The sequence below is a fragment of the Salmo trutta genome, chromosome 30, assembly GCF_901001165.1.
Source record: "Salmo trutta chromosome 30, fSalTru1.1, whole genome shotgun sequence".
Taxonomy (NCBI): domain Eukaryota; kingdom Metazoa; phylum Chordata; class Actinopteri; order Salmoniformes; family Salmonidae; genus Salmo; species Salmo trutta.
In genome coordinates, this window is record NC_042986.1 from 23,214,653 (window position 1) to 23,226,187 (window position 11,535).

Consider the following 11,535-nt stretch of genomic DNA (forward strand, 5'->3'; position numbering starts at 1 on the left):
CTCGATCAATTAACTCAGAAATCAATGTGTTAAGTTACTGTGTAAGAAGAGAGAAAATGTAGACTTGGAAAAGCTTCCATGTCATTAATTGAAAACCCATAGGAATCGGACAACAATCTAAAATGGGTTCATTTTATGGTTTTGTCTGTTTGATATTTAGGCCGCATTTAACATTTCTTTATTTTGGTGGTATAGCAATTGGATATTAATTGTCTGTCTAAAGTGCAGTTGAGTACAATGTGTAGCAAAAAAATATGTGAATCAGCATAATAATTAGTTTGCTTGCACCTACTTGGTTGACGGCTTATTTAACTTTATGCATATTAATGTATTACGCAAACTGATCATGTGTCTCAGTCAATTTCTTCGGCTGTGCTTTTCCGGAACTCTCGAATTGGTTTTTGTATTCCTGGAGGGGACCGAAAGCATCGTTGCTCCTTAAGAAACTGATGAAAGAAATCTCAACCTGTATGTAACAGAAAATGTATTGAGAATTGAATGCAAATTAATTGACCATTGAATGCTAATTATTCAAGAAATTTCACGTAGCGAAAGGTAAGGGTACTTTTTAGTTTGCATGCCAAATGTAATTGTGGGAGATGTCATTGTTAAAACATTAGTCGTGTTTCGTCTGCCCAGTGTGTCAACTGTGGACAATGGGAGCCTAGTGCACATTATCGGTGCTCAGACTGCATTGCCATTGTCATGAAACGTGTGCATTTCCATAAGCCTTACAGCAAAGCTGTGTAAATAGAATGACAACAATGAAACATATTCAATCTACAACAGTAAAATAATAATTCAATTCAGTGGCATTGCTTGCTGAAGTGTTGACTGAAATGTATACCTACGTCATTCTTAGCTGACTAAATGCAACTCCATGATGAAGGACGTTTCTGATGAACTTCATCAACGGAGTTGAGCAGAGACCAGGCTTTGTGGAATTCAGCTCCGACTACATTTAGTCGCCCAAGGTCAATACTTCCAAAAATGTACATTTAAGGAACGCTTGCCTTGTACATTTGCCCTCTCTAGTTGTCTGCCTTTCTTTATTTGCTGAAATCCAAACTTTTTAATGAAATATTTAATCAAATACTACCAACTCGTTCCTTGTTGAGATTCAATTGGCACATGCGCATTCACGCTGAGTTGCAGTCTTAGATCAACAATGAGGAAACAGTTGGTTGTATTTGATTGTGTTATTCAAAATTATGGATTTCAGCAAACAAAGCTATGCAACTACAGATTACAAGCATAAGTACAAGGTAGACCTAGGCGTTTCATAATGTTTACATTTTTTAAGTATTGACCTTGGGCAAATACAGTAGATGTAGTTGGAGCTGAATTCACCATAGTCAGCTAGTTCAATCTTTGGTTTTGGCTGTTGTTTTTTGGTGTGACGTAACTAAAGTCATGCATGTTCTTATCTTCTGTAAATCTTTTTTAGATGTAGTCATATCTGCCTCAGCAAGATTAGTACCATTATTTATGGGGAATAAGAATTGTGACTTGCCACAGATTCCACTTTGTCATCTTTAAAACTATCTAAAGGTGTCTAAGGTACAGTATGTTGTGCTGAGGGATTAGGCTCTTTACCCTGGTCACTTGGATTAACTGCTGGTTCTTTTGTTGAAGGGAATTCAAAGACATTTGCTTAATTTCCCCTTACATAATGTATCCAATGAACTCTACCCCGTCCCAAAAGTAACATGAACTGTTCTGTGAGCACTTGGTGAAGATGAAACAGTCTTTTCTGTATTTTTAAGCTGTCACACCTTGTTCTTTTTAGATTGCTCTCGCAACGTTTATTTTGTTGGCCAATTTGTCTTCAATCTGCCATCAGTTCCATGTGAGTCCATTGTCATGGTGAGCAGCCCATTGTCATGGTGAGCAGCCCATTGTCATGGTGAGCAGCCCAGTGTCATGGTGAGCAGCCCAGTGTCATGGTGAGCAGCCCAGTGTCATGGTGAGCAGCCCAGTGTCATGGTGAGCAGCCCAGTGTCATGGTGAGCAGCCCAGTGTCATGGTGAGCAGCCCAGTGTCATGGTGAGCAGCCCAGTGTCATGGTGAGCAGTCCAGTGTCATGGTGAGCAGACAGTTAATTTCTTTACTTTTAATCAACCACTCCACTAACGTTGTGTTTAGTGTCTCTTCTTATCCCCTTGGCTCACACTGAAAAGTCTTAACAACACAGTACACCATTGTGCTCAGAGTATGTCTAGTCTCTGTCTTTTCTCTGGAGGTTGTTGCTGAGCCACCTCAGTTCAACGTGAGGAGTGTCTCAGAGCAGCACACAGATTCCAGGTTTGATCTATCGGGAACATTGTAAATGGCCTTCTCCCTTTAGAAGGTCTGGGGGTGGCTGCTACTGGCACTCCTTTGCTTGCTCACTCTGTTCCTGCGAACAGGCGCAGAGGGAGACCTGCAGGCGAGGGAGGGTGTTGTGACACAGCCCAAATGTCTCCTATGCACTCCCTTGCTCCCAGCCATCCCGAAATGAGGAGCCGCACTCATCTTTCCATCTCCTTTCTCCTGCCTTGAACTCAAACTTTGAGCTCTGTCCCTGTCTCCTTCTCGTCTTCTCTTAATCATGAAGTTCATGCACATTTTTTTTTTCTTCTCTCGCCCACCCAGCAGGCTATGTTCTCAAGTCCCTGTTACAGGTGTAAAAAAAGCCACTTGTAGAGAAATGTGTATATGTATGTATGTATGTATGTATGTATGTATGTATGTATGCATGTGTGGCTCTGATGAGCTGGCACCATTATTTATGGACGCATGGCCTGTACATACTGTACTGTACTAGTCTGAGTGGAGGGGCATTTATTTATTTTTGCTCTGAAAAGGAGTCGCCTATTAAGTAGAAATCAAAAGGCGAGCAGAATGTGTGTGTCTCTATCTAAACTCAGCAAAAAAAGAAATGTCCTCTTACTGTCAACTGTGTTTATTTTCAGCGAACTTAACGTGTAAATATTTGTATGAACATAACAAGATTCAACAACAGACATGTGACTAACAGAAATGGAGTAATGTGTCCCTGAACAAAGGGGGGGAATCAAAAGTAACAGTCAGTATCTGGTGTGGCCACCAGCTGCATTAAGTACTGCAGTGCATCTCATGGGCTGCACCAGATTTGCCAGTTATTGCTGTGAGATGTTACCCCACTCTTCCACCAAGGTACCTGCAAATTCCCGGACATTTCTGGGGGGGGGATGGCCCTAGCCCTAGCCCTCACCCTTCGATCCAACAGGTCCCAGGCGTGCTCAAGGGTATTGAGGTCCGGGCTCTTTGCTGGCCATGGCAGAACACTGACATTCCTGTCTTGCAGGAAATCACACACAAAATGAGCAGTATGGCTGGTGGCATTGTCATGCTGGAGGGTCATGTCAGGATTAACCTGCAGGAAGGGTACCACATGAGGGAGGAGGATGTCTTCCCTGTAACGCACAGCGTTGAGATTGCCTGCATTGACAACGAGCTCAGTCCGATGATGCTGTGACACACCGCCCCAGACCATGACACACCCTCCAAATCGATCCCGCTCCAGAGTACAGGCCTCGGTATAACGCTCATTCCTTCAACGATAAACGTGAATCCGACCATCACCCCTGGTGAGACAAAACCGCGACTCGTCAGTGAAGAGTACTTTTTGCCAGTCCTGTCTGGTCCAGCGACGGTGGGTTTGTGCCCATAGGCGACGTTGTTGCCGGTGATGTCTGGTGAGGACCTGCCTTACAACAGGCCTACAAGCCCTCAGTCCAGCCTCTCTCAGCCTATTGCGGACAGTCTGAGCACTGATGGAGGGATTGTGCATTCCTGGTGTAACTCGGGCAGTTGTTGCCATCCTGTACCTGTCCCGCAGCTGTGATGTTCGGATGTACCAATCCTGTGCAGGTTCTGTTACACGTGGTCTGCCCCTGTGAGGACGATCAGCTGTCCGTCCTGTCTCCCTGTAGCGCTATCTTAGGCGTCTCAAAGTACGGACATTGCAATTTATTGCCCTGGCCACATCTGCAGTCCTCATGCCTCCTTGCAGCATGCCTAAGGCACATTCACGCAGATGAGCAGGGACCCTGGGCATCTTTCTTTTGGTGTTTTTCAAAGTCCGTAGAAAGGCCTCTTTAGTGTCCTAAGTTTTCATAACTGATATTAATTGCCTACCGTCTGTAAGCTGTTAGTCTTAACGACCGTTCTACAGGTGCATGTTCATTAATTGTTTATGGTTCATTAATTGTTTATGGTTCATTGAACAAGCATGGGAAACAGTGTTTAAACCCTTTACAATGAAGATCTGAAGTTATTTAGTTTTTACGAATTAACTTTGAAAGACAGGGTCCTGAAAAAGGGCTGTTTCTTTTTTTTTTTTTTTGCTGAGTTTATATATACACAAAAACCAAGCCATGAGGTCGAAGGAATTGTCCGTAGAGCTCTGAGACAGGATTGTGTCGAGGCACAGAGCTGCCTCTACACAAAATATTCCTGAAGCATTGAAGGTCCCCAAGAACACATTGGCCTCCAGCATTCTTAAATGGAAGTTTGGAACCACCAAGACTTCCTATAGCTGGCCGCCCTGCCGAACTGAGCAATAGAGGGAGAAGGGCCTTGGTCAGGGAGGTGACCAAGAACCCAATGGTCACTCTGACAGAGCTCCAGAGTTCCTCTGCGGAGATGGGATTATATATATATATATATTTTTTTAACTAGTCAAGTCGGTTAAGAACAAATTCTTATTTACAATGACTACCTACCCGGGCCAAACCCGGACGATGCTGGGCCAATTGTGCACCGCCCTATGGGACTCCCAATCACAGCTGGATGTGATGCAGCCTGGATTCGAACCAGGTGATGCCTCTTGCACTGAGATGCAGTGCCTTAGACCGCTGCGCCACTCGGGAGCCCCAAAACTTTCCAGGACATCCATCTCTGCAGCACTCCACAAATCAGGCCTTTATGGTAGAGTGGCCAGACGGAAGCCACTCTTCAGTAAAAGGCACATGACAGCCCGCTTGAAGTTTGCCAAAAGTCACCTAAAGGACTCTGACCATGAGAAACAAGATTCTCTGGTCTGATGAAACCAAGATTGAACTCCTTGGCCTGAATACCAAGCGTCACGTCTGGAGGAAACCAGGCACCGCTCATCACCTGGTCAATACCATTCCTATGGTGAAGCATTGTGATGGCAGCATCATGCTGTGGGTATGTTTTTCAGCGGCAGTGACTGGGAGACTAGTCAGGATTAAGGGAAAGATGAACGGAGCAAAGTACAGAGAAATCCTTGATGAAAACCTGCTCCAGAGCTCTCAGGACCTCAGACTGGGGTGACGGTTCGCCTTCCAACAGGATAACAACCCTAACCCACACAGCCAAGATCGTGCAGGAGTGGCTTCGGGACATGTCTCAATGTCCTTAAAGGGCCCAGCCAGAGCCCGGACTTGAACCCGATCAAATATCTCTGGAGAGACCTGAAAATAGCTGTGCAGTGATGCTCTCCATCCAACCTGACAGAGCTTGAGAGGATCTGCAGAGAAGAATGGGAGAAATTCCCCAAATACAGGTGTGCTAAGCTTGTAGCGTCATACCCAAGAAGGCTCAAGGCTGTAATCGCTGCCAAAGGTGCTTCAACAAAGTACTGAGTGAAGGGTCTGAATACTTATGTAAATGCTATATACTGCTCGCTTCACCCGGAAGCCAGCCACACCAATGTGTCGGAGGAAACACCGTACAACTGTCGACTGAAGTCAGCGTGCATGCGCCTGGCCTGCCACAGTTGCTAGAGTGCGATGGGACAAGGACATCCCGGCCAGCCAAACCCTCCCCTAACCCGGACGACGCTGGACCAATTGTGCGCCGCCTCATAGGTCTCCCCGTCGCGACACAGCCTGTTATCAAACCCAGGCTGTAGGGTTTTTATTTTTACTATTTTCTACATTGTAGAATAATAGTGACGACATCAAAACTATGAAATAACACATGGAATCATGTAGTAACCAAAAAAGTGTGAAACAAATCAGTGAGTCACCATCTCGGAATGCACAACTCACCGATCCTTGTCACGGATGGGCTATTGCAGTAGACGACCACACCGGGTTCCACTCCTATCAGCTAAAAACAAGAAGAAGCGTCTCCAGGGGGCATGCGATAACCAACACTGGACAATTGAGGAGTGGAAAAACATTGCCTGGTCCGACTAATCCCGGTTCCGGGTGGCTGGTCTCAACAATCCCACAGGTGAAGAAGCTGGATGTGGAGATCCTTGGCTTACGTGGTCTGCGGTTGTGATGCTGGTTGGACGTACTGCCACATTCTCTAAAACGACGGAGGCTTATGGTAGAGAAATTAACTTTCAATCATCTAGCAACAGCTCTGGTGGACATTCTGACAGTCATCATGCCAATTGCACGTTCTGTCAACTTGAGACATCTGTGGCATTGTGTGGTGTGACAAAAAAGCACCTTTTGGGTTTCGGGGCTGTTTTAAATGAGAGCTCTGTTTTTGCTTGTTGGCTGCTTGTTTCTTGAAATAATTAGTTTGAAAAATGTTGCGGCTGGGATTATTGATAATAGCCTAACCCTCGGACACTTTTCAGGCTGCTGATTTCAACGTTTTAAGGGAGCCTTTTTTCTCATCCAACACCTTTTCATTCACAACTTAAACAATGTATTTGATGTGTCTAAGGTCTATATCTTTGATTTACTACGTGTGTGTGTGTGTGTGTGTGTGTGTGTGTGTGTGTGTGTGTGTGTGTGTGTCCGCGTGTGCAAGCTTGCGTGTGTGCAGTGCACCCCATCTCAGTTTTGGTTTGTGTGGGTCACTGGATATGAAGCAGTGTCTGTCTGCTGTTTTATGTGAGTGGTAAGGGAAGGTGGGGTGTCTGTCCTTATCTAGGCTACAGCACCACTGTTGTTGATGTTAGCAGGTGATTGTTGAGCAGAAACCCTGTCTGTGCACACTAACCCCCACGTAGATATGCGATCCCAGACCACTCCTTTTTAGATGTCTTTTCCTGTCCACACCTGTCTATTAGGGCCGGGATGATACCAGTATTGCAATATCTTTGCATTGCAAAAATGAAAACAGATCAAATTCATTAGTCCTTCAACCTGCTGTATTTGAATGATTGTGTGCTATAGCTTGGAAAATAAATACATGTAACTCTGGGTGAAAACATTAGGGCTGTTTTCCTAAAAAGTTAAATCCGCTTCGTGTTTTGTTTACTTGCTATGATACTAACGAGTATCGTGATACTGGTATTGTTCCGGCCCTACTATCTATTGCCCTCAAACTCAACTCTGGAACTCGAAGCCAGTTCCACAGATTTTTTCCCCCCCTCCCTTTTTCCCCCCTCCATTGTTCCCCTCTAATCAGGGATTGATTTTAGACCTGGGGCACCAGGTGGCTCCAATTTAACTTTCAGGTAGAACAGAAAACCAGCAGGCTCCGGACCTTTTCGGGTAAAGGCGTTTGCATGCTTCCCAGCCGAAATAGTTCAGAACAGTTTGTGCATATATTATGACAGCATTTAGTGATGTTTTTGTTAGTTTGGGACTTCGGCTAGGTTTTTTTGGGGGGGCTGTTCGGCCACACTTTTTTTTTTTCTCTCCGGAAAGCCGAAGTCATTAGCCAAGGTCTACGTTTATCTCCTAAAAATACCTGGGGTCAGCAATGTCACTCGCTGCTGTGAACAAACTTTTTTTTAATAGAGTCCTCAGGGTGCTATTTCATTGGCTCACTGTCTGCATGCCTCACCACTAGACTAGGTTAAATGCTGAATGTAGATTAACCTCTCTGGGATATGTGGGACTCTAGCGTCCCACCTCGACAACAGCCAGTGAAATTGCAGGGCGCCAAATTCAAACAACAAATCTCATAATTAAAATTCCTCAAACATATACAAGTATTATACACCATTTTAAAGATAAACTTCTTGTTAATCCAGCCACAGTGTCTGATTTCAAAAAGGCTTTAAGGCAAAAGCACACCATGCGATTATGTTTGGTTCTCTGTGGCTAGGCGCTGACCTAACAGCCATTTTCCAACCAAGGAGAGGTGTCACAAAAGTCAGAAATGGCGTTAAAATGAATCACTTACCTTTGATGATCTTCATCTGATGACACTCCCAGGTCTCCATGTTAGCAATAAATGTTTGATAAAGTTCATCTTTATGTCCAAATACCTCCTTTTTGTTCGCGCGTTTAGTCCAGTAATCCAAATGCACAAAGCGCGCTCACAAAGTCCAGACGAAAAGTCAAAAAAGTTCCATTATAGTTTGTAGAAACATGTCAAACAATGTATATAATCAATCTTTAGGATGTTTTTAATCATGAATCTTCAATAATATTCCAACCGGACAATTCCTTTGTCATTAGAAAGGAAAGGGAACGGAGCTCGCGCTCATGGCCGCGCACGATAAACAACTCAAGGCTTTCAACCTAACCACTGGTTGAAACAGGTCTTATTTGCCCCCCCTTTCACAGTAGAAGCCTGAAACAACGTTCTAAAGACTGTTGACATCTAGTGGAAGCCTTAGTAAGTGCAATCTGACCCCATTTACACTGTATATTGGATAGGCAATCACTTTAAAAAAAACTATAAACCTCAGATTTCCCACTTCCTGGTTGGATTTTCTCAGGTTTTTGCCTGCCATATGAGTTCTGTTATACTCACAGACATTATTTTAACAGTTTTGGAAACTTTAGAGTGTTTTCTATCCAAATCTACTATATATATGCATATTCTAGCTTCTGGGCCTGAGTAGCAGGCCTACTGTATGAATGGACTCACATCCATTTTTAGATAGTGGGCTGTGGAGACCTTCTGATATCTGTGAGCCCCTTTTGAAGCCCTTTAGGTCTTCATCAAAGTGCCTGACTCCGGCTCTGGAGACTGGCAGATCTAAGGGCATCACAGAGGGGGGACTTCCCACTGTGCCGTGTACTATACTGGACTGTAGGTCATTTCCATATTAAAGGACCCATGATCACCAACGTGAAGTTCATAGGAGCATGTCAAATGAAATCTAAGAGTCTATATTTTGGGGAAATGAAGGCATAAATACATCTTTCTACCATTTTCCCTCATAAAACTGTGGCATAAGTAATGGTTTGATTTCTGGTCAAACAGATGGAAAAGGGGTCTTAAGACTTTCTGGTAGATATTTTCTAAGGTACTAGAAATGCATCAAAACACAATGTTTAAGACCCCTGACAACTAACATTACTTTTCTATTTGGTTTTGGAGAAATTATTTCCCTTCTGTAAGTTTAAGAAACATTGCCTTGTGCTTTGTAATTCTGTTACCAAAAACCCATATCTTAAAGATATTTTCTAATTTCTCTCCCTTATGAGAGAGGATAATGAAAGTTCTCAGGTCTACCTTTACTTGTTACTTCTACCTACCTACATTATTTATTCTCCCCCCCCCCAATTTCATGATATCCAATTAGTAGTTAGTCTTGTCCCATCGCTGCAACTCCCGTACGGACTCTGGAGTAGTGACGCCTCTAGCATTGCGATGCAGTGCCTTAGACCGCTGCGCCACTCAGGAGGCCCCTCGTTAGTGTTTTCACTGATATACATTTTAAGTGATTCGAATTCGTAATTCTGTTACCAAATCGGTAGCAGAGTTAACAAAATATCTGTTAACGAATTACTGCAATTAAATTGGCAACAATGAGAAATCATAGTTGTCACAAACCACAACAGTTAGGTCACCTGATGTTGTCCTCTATTCCTCTGGCATACTGTTATGTTCAGCTCCTAACAGTTTTCTTTCCCTCTGTCGTGTGTGTGTGTGTGTGTGTGAACTGTCTGAATTGAATATCTAGTTAAACACTTCATCAGAGGCCATGAGCTCATGTAGCTGAACATTTCTATAGGCTATGCATATAGAGGAGGATCCCATCAGCTTTCTATAGGCTAGGCCTACTATATTTATTTCTGAACTTTCCTAATATTAAGCACATTGCTTATATTTACAATAGGAGTAAATCCTACCTGGCTGGCATGAAGCGTCCTCCATTCGCCATTGAAGTGAAAAGATGGCATGTTGTTTTCCGCTGCCCCTGTTTGAGACGGGTGCATGATAATGTTCCATTCTAAATCAAAACAAATTTCTTGCATATATTATCTAGTATATGTAAAATAGGGCTGTCCCCGACAAAAAAAAGCTTTGTCGACCAAAAGTCACCTGTTCTTTCGACCAATCGATTGCTCGACATGTTTAAACGTGTATTTTTCCATATATAGACACACCCTATGTATTTTAATAAAATCAACTAGATGCATTGAGCTTGTCTGAGGCTTTAAGCTTACAGTTTGATGCCTCTAGGGTGCCAGAGATCTAGATAACCAGAAGGGGGAAAGAAACGTAACCTGAGAGAGAGAGAGAGAGAGAGAGAGAGCATGAGAGCATGAGAGCATTCCGGAGAGAGAGAGAGAGAGAGAGAGCATTCCGGAGAGAGAGAGAGAGAGAGAGAGCATTCCGGAGAGAGAGAGAGCATTCCGGAGAGAGAGAGAGAGAGAGAGAGAGAGAGCATTCCGGAGAGAGAGAGAGAGCATTCCGGAGAGAGAGAGAGAGAGAGAGAGCATTCCGGAGAGAGAGAGAGAGAGAGAGAGAGAGAGAGCATTCCGGAGAGAGAGAGAGAGAGAGAGAGAGAGAGCATTCCGAGAGAGAGAGAGAGGAGATAGAGAGAGAGGCATTCCGGAGCATAGAGAGAGAGAGATGGCAATTCCTGAGGATCGAGAGTAGAGAGAGCATTCCGGAGATATCGAGAGAGGAGAGCATTCCTGAGATTAAGAGAGTAGAGTAGCATCCATGGTATGATAGAGAGAGAGAGAGCATTCCGTAAGATATATAGGGAGAGAGAGAGAGCATTCTTCGGAGATAGAGAGAGAGAGAGCATTCCGGAGATAGAGAGAGAGAGAGCATTCCGGAGATAGAGAGAGAGAGAGAGAGCATTCCAGAGAGAGAGAGAGAGAGAGAGAGCATTCCGGAGAGAGAGAGAGAGAGAGCATTCCGGAGAGAGAGAGAGAGAGCATTCCGGAGAGAGAGAGAGAGAGAGCATTCCGGAGAGAGAGAGAGAGAGAGAGAGAGCATTCCGGAGATAGAGAGAGAGAGAGCATTCCGGAGATAGAGAGAGAGAGAGCATTCCGGAGATAGAGAGAGAGAGAGCATTCCGGAGATAGAGAGAGAGAGAGCATTCCAGAGAGAGAGAGAGAGAGAGAGAGCATTCCGGAGAGAGAGAGAGAGAGAGAGCATTCCGGAGATAGAGAGAGAGAGAGCATTCCGGAGATAGAGAGAGAGAGAGAGCATTCCCAGAGAGAGAGAGAGAGAGAGAGAGCATTCCAGAGAGAGAGAGAGAGAGAGAGAGCATTCCGGAGAGAGAGAGAGAGAGAGCATTCCGGAGAGAGAGAGAGAGCATTCCGGAGAGAGAGAGAGAGAGAGCATTCCGGAGAGAGAGAGAGAGAGAGCATTCCGGAGAGAGAGAGAGAGAGAGAGAGCATTCCGGAGAGAGAGAGAGAGAGAGAGAGAGAGAGA

At 44.4% G+C, this 11,535-nt stretch overlaps 1 protein-coding gene across 4 annotated transcripts in view; it reads left to right on the forward strand.

Moving 5' to 3' along the window:
• Window positions 1-320: 320 nt before the first annotated feature.
• The window catches only part of LOC115168292 (helicase ARIP4-like), a 101,196-nt gene continuing 89,981 nt past the window's right edge, over window positions 321-11,535 (forward strand). The window contains exons 1-2 of one of the 4 annotated variants that reach the window (XM_029723437.1): window positions 322-555; window positions 1,790-2,086. The gene's annotated coding sequence lies outside the window, so the exon portion shown is untranslated. Of the gene's footprint in view, window positions 556-1,767; window positions 2,087-11,535 lie in introns of those variants that run through there. The other 3 variants (XM_029723438.1, XM_029723440.1, XM_029723439.1) reach the window with 3 other exon arrangements.